Here is an 18,358-nt window from a genome sequence, read left to right on the forward strand (position 1 = left end):
GGTTCCTCCTCATATTTCTAAGTTTGAGAAAGGAAGTTAATTCATGATAAAAAGTGTCTTTGTTCTAGTAAAAATATAAGTTTTTATATTACAATGTTTCTTGATTAAGAGATTAAGAAATAATTTGTATATATATTAATAAGGTAAAAAGGTTTGTGTATGTTTAAAATGGTTTTATACAAAGGGTTATTCATAGCAACCCTTAGGAATTTAGAATGAGACACCCATTGTTTTAGAAAGGTGGGAGGGAAAATACTCATTCTGTAGCACTATCCTGCTCAGAAAAACCTTAAGAAGGAAAATAAAGTGGAGGCTGGTTTTTTGTTTTAGGAGTGGACACAGACAATGGAGTACACACATTACAGTGAAAGTTTCATTCCAGTACACATAATACATATATTTATATATATCATGAAGGATTGTTATTAAATCCAAGCACATATCGGATTTAATCTTCATTGTAAGAATAATCTATTTTTGATATTTTACAATTGATATTGTTTTTTTGTAACATTTTGTTATTTTGTTGTTAAACCAAAAATTATCTTTTATACAAGATAAGCGGTCTATTAAGTAGACCAGGAACAGAAAGGTTTATTTAAGATAAAATTAGATATTGTTGACACAAGTCTAAGACAGAAAAGATAAAAGATGATTAAAGAATTGTTACATGTGAGGTCACACCCAGAGATGGTGACACGTCACAGAGTTTCAGGAGTTGAAACATGGAAAAGTAATTGAGAAGGTCCATGGACATTTTGGGATGTTCAAGGGGTACAAATACTTTTTCAGTTCAGTGAAACAAGTATGTAGAAAGAAAAATGTGGGTATAACAAATTTTATATTCCAAGATAATGATGCTGCCTTTATTTTTTCAGGAATTAAAAATAAAAATCGAACCTGAAGAAAGTGCGTATTCCAAAAGAAAAAAGATGTCAGCACAACAAATGAAAAGTTTTAAAGAGAGAAAGTGTATCATCATTACAGGATGCATCTTTTCCCTAGTGACAATTTTATTTGTGATAAGATATATCAAGTACTGCTCAAGTTATGCAAAGACTAACAGGAATGAAGAATTACACAACAAAGATCATATGTTATTCAGAAATAAGAGAGATGTAGACATTGATATCAATGCAGATGAACTGAAAAATAAGAACATTGATATCATTACAAAGGACAAAAATGATAGAGTTATTGATATTAATGCATATGATAAAAATCATAATTTTAGAGATGTTGATATTAATACAGCAGAAGATTTGTATGGATTTTTATGTATTGGACAAGGGTACAATTGTTGTTTGCAATTGTATTTCATTCACAGCAATGATATTGAAATCAAAGTTAAAATAGAATCCAAAACAAAGTTTGTTAAAATGCAGGGATCTTATAGACTAAATAACAAAACCGGAACTTTTGAATGTAACATATTGTTGAGGAGTTTCTGGTCTATATTTTTAAAAGGTAATGAGTCAACAATTTGGTCTGGAGATGTTACTAATATTATGACAAGATCTGGGAAAATACTTTATTCCTTTGATCAATTTTATTATCTTTTTCAAAGTTTTGTAAAGATATTAAATCCAAAATATTTAAACATCATTGGAGATGAAAAAGGAGACGTTGTAAGAACATGGGATTTTAAAGTAACAAGAAAATTCACTGAAATAAGGGTCAAAATTGATATCTTTATAGTTGATAAGATTGTTCCAGAAATTAATATTTTCCCACAATCTTTGGAAATTATGGAAAATAAAGATAATTTGCATTTGATATGTGATACAAAAATATCTTTACCTCAAAATTCATTGTTGACTTGGAAAAGGAATGATGAGTTTTTGGGTAGTTTTCTTTATAGTTCCACTATCATAATTCATAAAGGAATTTTTGGTAGTGTGAATTGGATCAATGATACATTTGTTTATCAACAAATGAGAGTATCTTTGAATGATACTGGCATATATGAATGTTGCATATCAATAGAAAATTATCCGGTGAAATGTGCAAAGGCAAGTGTTATTGTTATGTCTCCTAGGAAAACTCCATGTGTCAATAAGAAAAGTTTCTCTGCAAGCCCTTTTCAGATTAACCATTTCCAATCCAGAACTCTTTTGAGAGAAGGAAAATTTGTCATTATCTTGTGGAACTTGTGGAAATTTCTACAAGGTTTCCACAATGTCAAGGACATTTGGTTAATATGGAATTGGGTATTGAGAGATGGTTTGGAATTAATAATAGAAATCATAATAGAAATAAGCGTGGTATTGTTGAAGGTATTTTAGGAGGGATTGGCACAATCGGGAGTATAACAAATAGTATGGATATTAATACTTTAAAGTCTGATCTAGAAACCGCTGGTTTAGTGGGAAGTAACGGTATTAAAATACAAAGACATTTAAATCAGATTTTAGAAAATATGGTAATTAAAACTGCTAATATAATGGGTCCATCTATTTTACATCTTCAAAATATTACTCTTGATTTGATGAGAAGTGAACAACATTCTCATATAGCCAGAGCATGTTTAGAGATTCAAACGGAATATTCCACTAATTTTAAAATAATTGCGCAAGCATTTCAGAGTGGAATAACTCCTCTTGGCATTTTACAGTATTTGCCCAAAGAATATTTATATGCGATAAATCATACAGATTTATGGGTAAATAAATGGATAGGATGCAAGCAGGACATATGTTATAGTTCTTCTATGATTCCAATAGCTGGAAAAGAACAAATTTTGGTTCCAATCACTGTTTTGGGATTACCTGTCAGTAATACACAATTATTATACTATAAATTACAGTATACAGATTTTGTATTTAATAATGAAAATTCTGAATTAGAACAATTAGATTTGTCATCATGTTTACAATTCCAGTCTAAAATTATATGTTTACCTAATCAAGATAAAAGCATATTTCATTCTTGTTATCATAATCATACATTATGTTCAGCAAGAATTGAAAATAAAATTAATTCTGAATTAATTACTCGTGTAGATAAAAAGAAGGTTTGCTTTCAGATTATGTCAGATACAGAAAGGGTTAAAACTTTTTTCTCTTCTTGTACAAATACAGAAAACCTAAATCAAGGGTTGTATTGTATAGAAGGAGATATTGTTGCAATAAGTATTAATGGGTTGAGAACAAATTTAACAAATATGTTCATGAAAAATATTAGCGTTCTACCTACACAGTATAATATTTCCCAAATAGATGAATTTCCATGGGAAAAATGGGCAAATATAATTCAAAAGGATCAAGGTTTATTAATAGCTTTGGCTAAGGAATTGCAGAATGCAGAAGTATTGTTTAAACATGAACAAGGTAATTTGCAAGAAATATCACATCAATGGTCAGAATTTTCAGGAAGTAATTGGTGGAAAAGATTTAGTAATAGTGTATCCATGTGGGGAAAAACTTCGATAACTTCAGCAGCAGGAAATATTTTATCACATCCTATTGTAATTATTTTTATTATTATCATGTTATTTCTTATATTCCAGTTATGTTTAATGTTTAGAATGAAAAAATTATATTATCGAATTAGAAGTGATATTAAGAAAGGAGATGACTTGTTACAGAATAAATTGAGAGGAAAATGGGTTTTGAAGGTATGAATTCAATTGTGCATGACAAAACATTTGGAGTTATTGAATCAAAGTTTGTTTGAATGTGACATGAATGGTGATGAATGAATTTTAATCTGAAAAATATGATTAGTATTCATATTTCAGAGGGGAATGTTATATTCTTAATATCTAAATTTTAATTGGCTTTATTATACTTTATTCAGAATATAATATTTCCATACTGTATGAAAGAAAAACTTTGAGACAATAAATTCTATGTTATGAATTGCAATAATTGAAAAAGTAAACATTTAAAACCTGTCAGGATTTTGATGAATATTGTATATCTTATATATGCTTTTAAGGGCTATGTAAGTAATACATTGTTTAGTTTTACTTCTTCACCTCATTATATATACATGCTTTTAAAACTCTATTTCTATGTAACTGAGATGTTTGTTTAAGGTTACAGGTCATTTAAACCTTAAACTGGTAACAGATGTTATTTTGCTATAGTAATCAATCATTCAGCCTACACTTTTGTAAGGAGGAGTTATCTTTCGGCCGGAACTCAGGAATGTAGGTTAATATATAATGGTAAGACTGGCAGGGAGACTTGCTGTTGAATCTTTTACACACAACGAGGCAGATGTGCTCTTGAAAGACCTAGCAAGCTAGAAGAAAGACACATGTCTTGCACACAGCCTTCCAGCATACAAAGGGTTATTCCGCCATTTTAGACAATAGAAGTTACCTGAAAATAACCTTACATTTTCATAAGACAATTTTAAAGATACAAATGATTATTATTGTACTATTTATTTGTAAGTATACTTTTCTATTTAAATGTGTACAAATAAATACAAATTTTTTTAATTACGCTCACTCAGATCTAATTAAGAAAATTCGTCGCACAAGATTGATCGATCTCAACATATACTTAAGACTTTGAAATATTTTACAAGTATCAATTTATTTCAGTCTCAAGGGAGGTAGTTGTCAAGAAAGTACATTTGGGTGGGTATAACTTCCCGAATGTCGGCCTTTTTTTAGAAGTTCAGTGGTGGTTAGTGCACCTTAAGGCATTTCTGGCAGGAGGAAAGACGGCTGCTTTAATGCGCTATCTGATTGGATGGCCTTTGTTAAAGTGGGGGTGGTGTGGAAGGGATCTCACAAGACCCATGTCTATGCTATCTCCAGCCTATTATTTAAAAATGACAGACTTTTTTCGTAAAAATCAGTTACAGGAACTGGGGGAGAATGCTTGGAAGAAAGAGTCCTTATGGCTATGGTTAAGGAGGGGTGAGTTACCATCTAATGTCTTTGGGTTAAGGTTGAAGAGTGCAGAAGCTTGTTGGAAGAACTTACTTCTGAAGGGTGTGACGAACAAGCAGAGAGAGGTGGCATGGTTGTCATTGCATGATTGTTTGCCAACAATGTTCTTTTTAAAATCTCGTGATTTGGTGAGGAGGGAGGTGTGCCCCAGAGAAAGCTGCTCGGGAAATGAGACTGTAAGGCATGTCTTTTGGAAATGCCTGTTTGCTAAAAAATTCTGGAGACTGCTGTGTGGCTATGTGGAAAGGGTGGTGGGGGTGAAAGGTGTGTCTTTTGAAGCTGGGGTGTTTGGTTTGGTGGGAGGTGATAAAAAAAAAGGAACACAAGATGTTTGTGTTGTCTGCTGTGGTAAGGGAGGTGTTGTGGGAGGCGCGGTGTGCTCTGGTGAAAAAGAGTTTGTTATTGGCTGAGAAAGATTGTGTTGATTGGGTTTTGGCGAAGATGTTCTATACTTTTATACTCAGGAAAAGAATGGGTGTGGAGGAGGCTGATGCGTATTGGGATTTTGAAATGTGGCGTGTGGGTGAGGGGTAAGGGATTGATGTAAATAATGTATATATGAATTTTATCTTGTTGTTTTTTGATACATTAAAGCCACATATTATGCAATGAACACGGCTCAGTGTAGGTACCGGTGTGCTCGTTTTTTAAGCTGAGTTTATGAGTGATTCAGTCTGAGTGGATAAAAAAAAAAAAAATCTGTTCTTATCAGTTTAATATCTGATACGTCCCCTATCTGGGGACCATATATTAAATGGATTTTTAGAACAGGGAGATGGAAGAAGAGCTTGCTCTGTCCACTCCACGCATCGACCTGGTATTGCAGTACCTCCAGGACCGGTGCACCCCTCTCTTATGCAGTTTCCAAAAACAGAATGAATTCAAACAGCAAATTCTCCTCCATCCTCCTCATCCTTTTGCTTGCTTGCTCACTCACTTGCAATGTCTGTCTGTATGTTGTTCATTTTTGCAATAAACTTGCGTTTAACCCCTGTGTGTACTGGTGTTTTTTGCTTCGTGTCAGTTCTTGGCCTTTTTTTCTCCCTTCCTCCTTCCTTGCTCGCTCAATATTCTTTTGCTCAGGAAGAAGCAGGTGAAGTGGCAGTAGTTGCAAGAAGCCAAACCTAGGAAGTCAGCAAGTAGACACATTTCGACAAGGCAGCTAGCTCGAGTATGAATGCACTTTCTAGGCCAGGCCCAAAATGAGGCCTTTTTTTCCTAGCCATGTCCAGCCAGCTCAGCCATTGCAATAGGCCTGACTTTGCTCCATTCCTGTCCCTTCGTACAACCAGCTCGCTGAAAAGCAGTTACTGCCTGAGTATTCATTCAGCAGCCTGTGTCTCCCTCTAGTGGGTCCCGGCCTTTTCGGCTTTCGTCCACGTGTCCCAGGAGGCGGTCTCATGCAAATGCTTTTCCCTGGTAGAGCAGCAACGAGAAGCAACTGGATGAGTGCAATTGTTGCTGCTGGCTGCCTGCTGGTCATTGCCAGGGCCAGCAGGTGCTTGCAAAGGTGTTGGACAGGTGTTAGAAATTGTGGATTGCTATCTAGGTCATCAGCAGGGGATTAGACAGCTTGACCAGGCCAGGTGTGAAAAGTTGCTAATCAGCGTCTCCGCCCGGTCTAGACGCGGGGGAAGGGCAGACAGGGGGCCAGGGCAGCAGCTCCTCTCAGTGAGCTCTGGCTTGCGGACCTGCCGCCGCTCGCTCGGAAAAGAGAATAATTGGGTTATCGCTTCTCGGCCTTTCGGCTAAGATCAAGTGCAGTTTTACTGTAGGAGACTTAGCCGAGAGGTGCCCGGGGTACCCGACGGTCGGCCTTGGGGGGAGCGTCCCTTTTCGGAGGGCCCCCCCTTGCTGCTATTGGCCTTAGGCCTAGTCCCCGGGCAACGGGAAGCGATCGCCTTTCTAAAGGCGCAGGTCGGTTGGCGGAGCTGTGGGGGTCTCCCCTTGTGGGGGCCCCCATAGGTGAGCGGGCGGATCTGTGGACCCTTTTCTCAAAATGGCGAATCGTGGGTTGAAGGACTCATTGCGTTTTCTGGTTGAGCCAGGATGTAAGGAACAAGTTACTTTGAAGACCGTGGTCGTGGACATCTTGACGGACCTATTCAACATCAGGGTGAGCGAGATAATGTGTCTGCAGGATTTTCCCAGTCAGGGAATTTACGATGTAACTTTTACTTCTACAGCAACCTGTTGGAATGTTTATGAAGAGGCTGAAAAAATAAAGGGAGAAGGAGTGCTGAAATTTGTTCAGATTATTCCGTTGTTTATGGAGGAGGAAAAAATGATAGTGGTTCATATGTACAACCCTTTTGCTGACCCCGCCCTGGTTAGGGCTTTTCTAGACTGTTACTGTGAGTCTCTGAGAGGAGGAGAGCCGATCTTAAATAGATATAAAATCTGGTCCGGTAAATATAGATTTTTTGGCAGATTTAAATTGGACCGGGACTGTATTGGGGGGGTAAAAAGGCCACCTCCTGTGTTCACAATTGGGGGAGAAAGGGGCTTTTTGTTCTACCAAGGACAGCCAAAATACTGTAGGAAATGCTTATCATATGGACATACTAGTGATACATGTGAGATGACAGAGAAATGTAGATTCTGCCAACAAATGGGTCATAAAGCCAAAGACTGCAAAGCCGGAAAAGTGTGCGATATTTGCAAAGGCGAGGGACATCTGGCGAAACAATGCCCTGTCTATGCAAGAGAACGGACAAAACTGTTTAAAACTAGGATGGGATGGGGGAACAAGGAGCAGACGGGCAGACAAGGAGGGGGTGCTGAGCAGACGGCTCCCGAGGAAGGGCGCCATGCCAGCGGAACCCCGGAGTCTGCATCCAATGACGCTCCTCCCAGTGATGCTGCGGGTGGAGGTGGTGGGGTAGGGGAACCGGGTGGTGTCGCTGCGGCTGCAGCTGATACCGCCGGACCTTGCCCCGCAGCTTCTGAGACAGCAGAGGGACAAGTAAGAGATCATGCGGGTGGTCTTGAGGCAGAAGTAGTTCCCCCCCAACAAGAAGAAGAGATGGAGACCAATGAGACGGCGGGTTGTCCCCAGGGTTTCCAGGAAGGAGTAGAGGTCGTTACTGAAGGAGGAGTCCCGGATGCCAGTCCGGTATCTAGGTCTTTTCCAGCATCAGCTCTGATCGGGGATATTTCCTCTAGTGAGGAAGAGGCGGAAGATGAGGAAGAAATGGATGATGACTTTGATGAAGGAAGTCTGGAGTGTGGTCAGCAGATGATCATATCAGAGTCTCAGTTAGCGGGGAAGCGAACCCGGTTGGAGGAGGAGGAAGCAGAAAGTGGGGAAGAAGGCTCCCTGCACATCGCCTTATCTGGGGCCTCCGAGGAGGAGGCCGCCAGCTCTCCCTGCTCCAGGAGAAGACAGAAAGTAGTTCTGGGAGGGACTGAACATCAGAAGGAATAAGAATTCTGTTAATGATGGCTAGTTTTATGCTTTATGTGTTGATGGCTCTTAGTGTGGCCTCTTTAAATGTTAGAAGCCTGAAGGCTGGTGGGAGGAGGGCTATGGTCATGGACTATTTGGAGTCAGTAAAGACCGATATCATCTGCATACAGGAATGTGGTATGGAGGACTTAGGTGGCATTGTCGAATGGGGGAAGGGGATAGCGGTATGGACACCCTGTAGCGAAACAAAAGCAGAAGGTGTGGGAGTGTTATTCAAAAATAAGGATATTAAGATATTGTCACATGAGGAGGTGGTACCGGGCAGATGCTTGTCTATAATGCTGGAATATGAAAATGAAAAAGTGAGACTGTTTAACTGCTACGCGCCAGCAGATAAGAGGGGGAGGAGGGAGTTTTTTGATGCACTGAAATTGCAATTACCTGGTAGAGTTACAACAATTATCACGGGTGATTTTAATTGTGTGCGGAAGGGGAGTGATCGACATGGTACAAGTGAAAGTGGAGGTATGGATGTGACATCTCGTTTACTAAATGAGTTAATCAGTGATTTTAAGTTAAAGGATGTTGCTATGGTGGTGGAGGGAGAACATCCTGCACATACCTATCTGTCAGATAAAGGGACGGTGTCCTCACGAATTGATTTTGTGTTTGTATCTGAATTTGTGGAAGTGAAAGAGTATGTGACAATCCCGGTTCTTTTCTCTGATCATAAGCTTTTGTGCTGTGGTTTGGGATTGGGAGCTGGAGTGAAGTTTGGAAGAGGTTTATGGAAACTGAATGTAACTATTTTGGAGGATGAGGAAGTATGTGGGAAAATTTGTACCTACCTTGAAAAGTTGGTTGAACAGAAAGGAGAATTTACGAATGTCCTTGGATGGTGGGATTGGGCGAAAAGCTGTCTGGCTAGTTTTCTCCAAAAAATGTGCAAAATGAAAGCTAAGAAGGAAAAGGAGAAAGAATTAGTGTTACTAAGAAAATTACATTTTTTGTATAGCTGTAAAAAAATGGGGTTAGAAGTGGCTGATGAGTTGGAAGAAGTTAGAAGACAGAGAGATAAGCTGTTGAAAGAGAAAGGGAAGAAAATCATATTTAATGCAAAAATTAAGGATATGGAGGAAGGAGAGCAATGTACGAGATATTTCTTCAAGAAAGCCTTTTCTGGAAAGAAAACTATGTCCACAATTTTGGTTGGAGAGGAGGAGGTGGGAGGAGAAAGGTTAATGAAAGAGGTCTCTTCATTTTATAAGGATTTATACGAGGTGCAGGAGGGAGTGAAGGAGGAAGAACAGACCGAATACTGTGGTATACTGGGAAAGTGTGTGGGAAAGGAAGATGCAGATGGATTGTTGGACCCTATAACAGAATTGGAGGTTGAGAGTGTGTTAAAAAACATGCAGAAGAATAAGACTCCTGGAAGGGACGGTATACCAGCAGAATTGTATATTAAATTTTGGCCTATTTTGAAGAAACATCTGAAGGAAATAGTTGAGTACTGTGTATCAACGGGGGAAATATCCCCATCGATGAAGGAAGGAGTAATCTCATTGATCTTTAAAAAGGGTGATCGGAGAGAGATTAGAAATTGGCGCCCGATTACACTATTAAATGTGGATTACAAGCTGGTGGCTAAACTATTAGCTAGCCGGATGAGCTTGGTGGTTAATAAGTTGGTGGGGGAAGGACAAGTGTGCGCTGTCCCCGGTCGGAGGATATCCAATATTTTGATTTTGTTGAGAGACTTGATTGGTTATGCCCAACTGAACAATACGCCGTTAGCCCTGATGGGTGTTGATTTAGAAAAGGCATATGATAGAGTTGCACATTCTTTTCTATTTAAAGTGTTGAAGGAGATGGGGATCCCGCCACCTTTTCTGAAAACGCTGAAAGGTTTGTATAAGGGCATTATGAGTCAAGTTGTAGTCAATGGCAATCTGACCGAGTTTTTCCCGGTTCGAGCAGGGGTGAGACAGGGGTGCCCTTTGTCACCTATTATGTTCATTTGTGCCATAGAACCGTTGCTCAGGCATGTACTGAATAACAAAAGAATGAGAGGTGTATTTCTGCCAGGGAGCGGAGGAGAATGTGTTAAAGCCGTCTGCTACATGGACGATGTTACTTTTGTGTGTTCCTCGGAAATGGATGCCAGGAGAGCGGAATTACAACTAAGTCTGTTCAGTAGTGTGTCTGGACTAAATGTGAACTGGCAGAAGAGTCAAGTTTGCATGTTGAGCGGTTCTGGGGCTTTGAGTAATGTTAAAGTTAAAGTGGTTGACAATTTGACAATTTTGGGGACTCACTTTGAGAGGGATTTGTTGAACCAAGTTAATGCAGAAAGAGCTTTTGAAAAAATTAAAAAGAAAGTTGATTTGTGGAAATTGAGACAATTGACGCTATCAGGAAAAGTGCTGGTAGTGAAATCTGTTATTTTAACATTATTGCTTTATTTCAGTTTAATTTTTCCTCCAAACAAAAGGTGGACGCACAGGATTATCAGGATATTGTTTATTTTCTTCTGGGGAAGTAAAATGGAGAGAGTTGAGAGAAAATCTGTCATCAAGAGCCCCAAAAGAGGGGGCTATGGTTTCCCAGATGTTGATGTCTTTCTGAGTACAAATTATTGGCTGACGCATTACAAAGCCTTCACAGGAGGAGGTAAGGCGGCAATTTTAATGAGGTACTTAGCTGGTTGGGCCCTCATAAAATGGGGCTGGTGTGGAAAAGATCTAACAAGACCAATGGCGTTGGTAACCCCGTTTTTTTATTTGAAATTGTAACAAATAAATTGAAGGAGCTGGTAGCAGGTGCTCTAGAAAAAAAAAACTTGGTAAAGTGGATTGGAGGAGAGGAGGTACGAGACAATATTTGGGGTCTCGGGTCAAAAATGGTGGAGGTATGTTGGGAAAGGTTCCTTATAAAAGGTGTTTCGAACAGGCAGAAAGAGGTTGCTTGGTTGGCCTTTCACAAGGCGCTTCTGACAAAAGCCTTTTTAAGAGGTAGAGACCTGGCAAGAGAAGATTGCTATGAAGTGGAGATAGTAGAGCATGCTCTGTTTGGTTGTTTTTTTGTACAAAGGGTGAGAAGAAAGCTGACTCCTTTCCTGGTGGAGGTGCTGGGAGTTAAGGATATAAATAAAATGATCTGGTTTTTTGGTTTGGTGGAAGGACCGAAAGCAATACAGAGGAAAGTTTGGATTTTGAGTGCAATTCTGAAAGAAGTTGTATGGGACGTAAGGTGTTGGAAAACCAGGAAAAAGTGTGTACTGTCGGAAGGGGATTGTGTGAATATGATTTTGGCAAAATTATATGTGGTTTTGTTGATGGATAGGAAGTGGATGGGGGTGGATGAAGCGGATGAGTATTGGAGTTGGGGGAAGTGGAAAAGGGGTGGAGGGTGGGGGTAGGGGTGCGTATATTGTATTTTAATGTATGTATAATGTGATTGTTTTAAACTGATTTCTTTGATGAATTCATAAAGATGAAACCTATATGATGATTCAAGTTGAGTACTTGGAAAGATCTTGGGCGGAAGGTACTTGATGGTGAACGAGTTTGATTCGTTAAAGCCAGACTTGCTTGATATCTGATGGTTTAAAAAAAATAAATAAAAAAATATCTTTTTTTATCAGTTTAATATCTGTTACGTCCCCTATCTGGGGACCATATATTAAATGGATTTTTAGAACAGGGAGATGGAAGAAGAGCTTGCTCTGTCCACTCCACGCATCGACCTGATATTGCAGTACCTCCAGGACCGGTGCACCCCTCTCTTATGCAGTTTCCAAAAACAGAATGAATTCAAACAGCAAATTCTCCTCCATCCTCCTCATCCTTTTGCTTGCTTGCTCACTCACTTGCAATGTTACTTTTGCTCACAAGCTGTCTGTATGTTGTTCATTTTTGCAATAAACTTGCGTTTAACCCCCTGTGTGTACTGGTGTTTTTTGCTTCGTGTCAGTTCTTGGCCTTTCTTTCTCCCTTCCTCCTTATTTGCTCGCTCAATATTCTTTTGCTCAGGAAGAAGCAGGTGAAGTGGCAGTAGTTGCAAGAAGCCAAACCTAGGAAGTTAGCAAGTAGACACATTTCGACTAAGCAGCTAGCTCGAGTATGAATGCACTTTCTAGGCCAGGGCCGAAATGAGGCCTTTTTTTCCTAGCCATGTCCAGCCAGCTCAGCCATTGCAATAGGCCTGACTTTGCTCCATTCTTGTCCCTTCGTACAACCAGCTTGCTGAAAAGCAGTCCCAGCCTGAGTATTCATTCAGCAGCCTGTGTCTCCCTCTAGTGTGTCCCAGCCTTTTCGGCTTTCGTCCACGTGTCCCAGGAGGCGGTCTCATGCAAATGCTTTTCCCTCGTAGAGCAGCAACGAGAAGCAACTGGATGAGTGCAATGGTTGCTGCTGGCTGCCTGCTGGTCATTGCCAGGGTCAGCAGGTGCTTGCAAAGGTGTTGGACAGGTGTTAGAAATTGTGGATTGCTATCTAGGTCATCAGGAGGGAATTAGGCTGCTTGGCCAGGCCAGGTGTGAAAAGTTGCTAATCAGCGTCTCCGCCCGGTCTAGACGCGGGGGAAGGGCAGACAGGGGGCCAGGGCAGCCGCCGCAGCAGCTCCTCTCAGTGAGCTCTGGCTTGCGGGCCTGCCGCCGCTCGCTCGGAAAAGAGAATAATTGGGTTATCGCTTCTCGGCCTTTTGGGTAAGACCAAGTGCAGTTTTCTGTCTTGGTCTGTGCCATTAGGTAACGACCGGTGCCAGTCCCTCTCGGCCTTGGGGTGTTTCCTTTGGGTGCATCCCATGCTGCTATTGGGGGGGACACCACCGGGAGTGAACGAGTTGCGATCGCCTTTCCCTACCATTTTTATGTGGCTGTGGGATTGGTGGGCGTGAGTGATGGTGGGGCCACCGAGTGCACCCAACACTTTGAAGCTGGTCGTAACCGAGCCTAGGAGGAACGACGTCGGTCTGCATTTTGTCCAGAAGCAGCTGATCGAGGACTTTTTTGGGATGCCGAGAGAAAGCATTTTTTGCATGCAGTGTTTCCCTACCACTGGGATGTATGACGTTACGTTCTGGAAAAAGGAGGACCTGCAAACATGTATGCTGCGGAAGAGCGAGAAGGAAGGAGAAGAAATGCAGGAAGGGATCATATTTTTGTGTAGCGAGACGAAAGTGCGGCTCCCCATCACTGTGCATATGTACAATCCATTTGTACAGGATGAGGAGATCGCTGCCTTTTTGTTCAGGTACTGCGAGTCAGTTTCAGCAGGCGTGAAACTGACAAATGTTCTCGGCACCTTTAATGGGCAGTGTAAATTCTGGGTTGCATTTAGGCATGATTCGGAGGGTATAGGGGGAATCCGACACCCCCCTCAGTCTTTCTCCATCGGGAGGAATCGCGGCTACCTTTGGTACCCTAGTCAGCCCCTCTTCTGCCGCCAGTGCTTCACCTTTGGGCATACCAAGGAGCAGTGCGGGGCGGGTCTGACTTGCCGCAATTGCTTTAAACAGGGTCATGGAGCCGGCCAATGTCCGGAGAGCAAGAGCTGCCACATCTGCGGCAGTAGGACACACCTTGCCAGACAGTGCCCCAAGGTGTCCCGAACATCTGGGCCCACTGCGGAGGTTGCACCAGTGAAAGCAGTGGAGGCGGCGGAGGGTAAAAAGGTGTTGTCCTATGCGGATGTGGCCAGAGGGCCTGTGACCTCCGAGGGGCGGGCCGCAGAGCTACCTGAGGAAGTGGTGGTGCGGGCTGATGTCTGCCCACCTATGGAGGGTGAGCCAGGCCCCTCCCCTGTTGACATCGTAGAGGCCTCTCCTGTGGCTGAGGAGAGTGTCCCTGGGCACCTCATGGCCGAGGGGGAGGCGGAGGGCAGCGGTGAGGAGAAGGAGGAGGGGATGGAGGTAGGGCAGGCTTCCCTTAAGAGGAAGTTGGAAGTCCCTGAGTCTCCTTCTCCCTCCCAGGTTATAGGCTCTTAGCCGGACTCTCCTGACCTTGGAACGCCTGGTCCATCTGAGGCGGCAGTCGACTCGGACTCCTCACTGGCTCCATCTTATGTGAGCACTGGCCAGGTCTCCGATCTGCAGGAGGTTATGGGGTACTGCAGGGTGCCGGAGGGAACGGTGGAGAAGACTAAGGGAAAAACGGGAGGCAGTCCCGGGGCAGGGGTGGGCTCTAAAAAGACTAGGTCCAGCAGTAGAGTCGGAAAAAAAGGAAAGAAGTCATGACAGAGATATGATCCCTTCCTAATTTTCTATGGACTTACGAGTGTCTTCCCTCAATTGCAGAAGTATTGGGACTGCTGGCAGGTGGGCAGCCATTTTTAAGATCTTGGCCGGATATGCTGCCGATATTTTTTGCCTGCAAGACTGCAATTTGAGGGAAGAACCGCATTCCGCAAGGTGGCCCCTTGGTGATGCGGTGTGGTCGTTAGGTCGGTGTAGGAGTAGTGGTGTGTGTGTGTGTTGATTAAGAATAATAAGATTAAGGTTTTAAGGAAGGTGGAGGTGGAGGTGGGACGGTGTTTGCTTGTGTTTTTGGAGTTTGGGGGTGTTGTTTTTAAATTATTCTGTGTTTATGCCCCTGTTGATAAGAAGGGGAGGTTGGAATTGTTTGATAAGATTAAGTTGTTTTTAGGGGGGAGGGATCCTATTATTGTGTTGGGTGATTTTAATTGTATTTTGCATAGTGGGGATAGGTGTGGTGGTGGTGGTGGGGATGTGGATAAGTCTGGGAAGGAGTTGGGGGAGGTGTTACGTTTGTTTGGGTTAAGGGATGTGGGGGAAGGTGGTGGGTTTTCTTATTTTATTGATAAGGGGAGTGTACAGTCAAGAATTGATTTTTGTTTTATTTCTAAAAACTTACAGCCGGAATCCTTTTCCATACGGCGGGAGCCTTTCACGGACCATGGCCGGATCGAATGTGTTGTGAGTATGGGTTCGGAGGTAATGTATGGTAAAGGTGTATGGAAGTTGAATGTGGAGTTGTTGGAAGATGAGAGTGTTAAGAGTGAGTATGTTGTGTTGTTTGAGAAGTTTAAAAGGAGGAGGAATGATTTTTTGAGTGTAATTGAGTGGTGGGAATGGGTGAAAGTGCAGACTAAGAGGTTTTTTGTGAGGAAGGGTTGTGAGATTGCGAAAAAGGAGCGTGAGGCGTATGAATGGTGGTTGAAGAGGTTGGTGTATTTGGAAGAACTGAGGGAATGGGGGGAGAATGTGGGATGTGAGTTGGTGGAAGCAAGGGGGAAGTTGAGAGTGTTTATGGAGCGGAGGGGGAGAGAGATTATTTCTCAAGCAAGGATGGTGGTGAAGGAGAAGGATGAGAAGTGTACGCGTTTTTTCTTTAAAAAGGTGTATGGTGGGAAGGTGGAATTGTCGAGTGTGTTGGATGAGAATGGGCTGGTAGTGAATGGGAAAGAAAGGGTGGGAGAGGAAATTTGGAAGTTTTATTCCAAACTGTATGCAGAGAAGAGGAGGAATGAGAGGGTTGAAAAGGAAGTGTTGGAACAGGTTGAAATGTGTCTGGATGTGGAGGATAAGAGTATGCTAGGGGAAAAAGTGAGTAAGGGTGAGATTGATGAATGTCTTGGGAGTATGAAAAAGGGTAAGACGCCTGGATGTGATGGTTTGCCAGTTGAGTTTTATTGTACGTTTTGGGATGTGATTGGTGATTGTGTGTATGAGATGGTGATGAAGGTTTTGGAGGAGGGGAGGATGCCTGAATCAATGTTGAAAAGTGTGATTGTTTTAATTTATAAAAAGGGGGACAAGCATGATTTGAGGAATTGGAGGCCTATATCGTTGTTGAATGTTGATTATAAGATTGTGGCGAAAGTGTTGGCAAATAGGTTGCGTGCGGTGGTGGAGAAATTGGTGGGAGAAGAGCAAGTGTGTGCGGTGCCTGGGAGGTCTATTGCGGAAAGTTTGGTGTGCCGGAGGGATGTATTATGGTATTTTAAAGAGAGGAAGCAGGAGGTGGCGGTGTTGGCTGTGGATTTTGAGAAAGCGTATGATAGGGTGTCGCATGGGTTTATGTTTAACGTGTTGAGGAGGATGGGGATACCTGAGGTTTTGATTGGGTGGATCAAGGTTTTGTATAGGGGTATGGTAAGTCAAGTGTTGGTGAATGGGTCGATGACTTCCGATATAGGGATTGGGTCGGGAGTAAGACAGGGATGCCCGTTATCGCCTGTATTATTTGTTTGTGTGATTGAACCTTTGTTGAGGATGTTGGCAAAAGACAAGTGTGTGAGAGGGGTGGAGGTGCCAGGGAGTGGTGGTAGAGTTTTGAAAGTGATTGGGTATATGGATGATGTTACTGTAATTTGTAAGGATATGATGGGGTTGAAGAGAGTGAAGCTTTTGATTGAGATTTTTTGTATGGCAAGTGGTTTCCGTGTGAATATGGGGAAAAGTGAGTGTAAGTTGTTTGGAATATGGGGTGGGATTGAACAATGTGGTTGGAAGTTTTGTGTTGGTGGTTTGAGGGTTTTGGGGGTCAAGTTTGATGCAGATTTGTATGGGAGAGAGAGTTGGCAGGATGTTTTGGCGAAAGTGAAGAAGAAAGTGGATTTCTGGTCTCTAAGGACTTTATCGTTGGATGGGAAGGTGTTGGTTGTGAAAGCTGTTGTGGTTCCGATTTTGTTATTTTTATATTATGTTTTTCCGGCTCCAGATAGAGTAATGAAGCAGATTGTGAGAGTGTGTTTTTCGTTTTTTTGGTCGTCAAAGATGGAGAAGTTGAGGAGGGAGAAAGTTATGAAAGGTGTGTTGAATGGTGGGAAAGGTATGGTGAATATTGAGAAGTTTTTGGTTATAAAGTATGTAAGTATGTGTGTGAGGTTAAGTGGGAAAGAGAATGTTGCGGGGTGTATGGCGAGATATGCATCTGGGAGTGTGTTGCGGAAGTATAAGTTGTATGATGTTGATCTGAGTAAGCCTGTATGTTTTGTTGCGCCTTGGTTTTATGTGAGGATTGATAGGTGTATGAGGAGGTATGTTTTGCAAGATGTGACGCGTGACATGTGGTGTGAGAGTAAGAAGGTTATGCTGTTGTTGAAAGGAAGGGAGGAAGTGGAGGGGATAGGTGGTTTGAGAGTAGCTGAATGTAAGAAAGTCTGGAAGAACGTGTGCTGTAAGGGAGTGGATAATAGACAGAAGGATGTTGCATGGATGGGGGTGCATGGGTGTTTGCCTACAAGGGAGTTTCAGAGAAGAAGATTTGTGGATAGCGAGGTGTGCCCGAGACCGGGGTGTGGAGGGATTGAGAGGGTGGTGCATGTGTTTTGGGAATGTCGCTATGCCAAGAAGGTGTGGTTTAGGATGGAGAAGATGGTTAAGGGTTTGGCTGATGTTGATAGGGTGACGTATGAGATGGTGCTATATGGTTTGTGTAATTTAGGGAGGAATGAGGAGAGATTGTTGTGGATAGTGGTGAATTGTGTTAAGGAATGTTTGTGGGATGTGCGTAATATTTTGATTTTTAGGCAGGAGGTTGTTAAAGTGAGAGAATGTGTGGCCATGGTCCGATCGAAAATTTTTAATTATGCATATTATGATTTTAAGAAAATTGGTGAGGGTGATGCACGAAAGTTATGGAAATTGGGGGAATGGAAGAAATGGTGTATATAGTGTGTATTTTGGGTCTATGTTATTGATATTTTTGTTTTTTGATGATTAACCTTTTTTCTGTTTTTTCAGGGTGAGTGCAGGTGGTGATAAAGGGACAGCGTGGAGTAAGTGTTTAGGAGTGAGTATGTTTGTGTAGGGATAGGGTGGAGGGACAGTATATGTTAGGGATAGTCTTTGATGTTGTTTATCACGAAGGGTGGAAGTGGGTTATTTGTTATTTTTGTTATTATTGTTTTTTCTTTGGAAATGATTATGTTACTTTTTTTGATGATGTGAAAATTTTTCTTATTACCTTATTATCGTTGTTATTTTGTATTTTTCTTGTAATTTTCTTGTTATCTTTATGATTGTTATGGAATTGCTATTGTTATTTTGTTGATATTATGAGTGTTTTGCTTTTT

The 18,358-nt window shown here is 41.7% G+C and overlaps 1 non-coding gene and 1 pseudogene across 1 annotated transcript; both read left to right on the plus strand.

Annotated features, from left to right (window-relative positions):
- Positions 1-5,548: 5,548 nt before the first annotated feature.
- LOC143990498 (U2 spliceosomal RNA) lies at positions 5,549-5,760 on the plus strand (annotated as a pseudogene).
- A 6,161-nt stretch (positions 5,761-11,921) lies between these two features.
- LOC143990549 (U2 spliceosomal RNA) lies at positions 11,922-12,103 on the plus strand. The gene has a single exon (XR_013277390.1). It is a non-coding gene; the product is annotated as a U2 spliceosomal RNA (small nuclear RNA).
- The last annotated feature ends 6,255 nt before the right edge of the window (positions 12,104-18,358 follow it).

The sequence above is a fragment of the Lithobates pipiens genome, unplaced genomic scaffold (genome assembly GCF_037356315.1).
Source record: "Lithobates pipiens isolate NorthernLeopardFrog02 unplaced genomic scaffold, aLitPip1_a1.2 Scaffold_18, whole genome shotgun sequence".
NCBI lineage: Eukaryota > Metazoa > Chordata > Amphibia > Anura > Ranidae > Lithobates > Lithobates pipiens.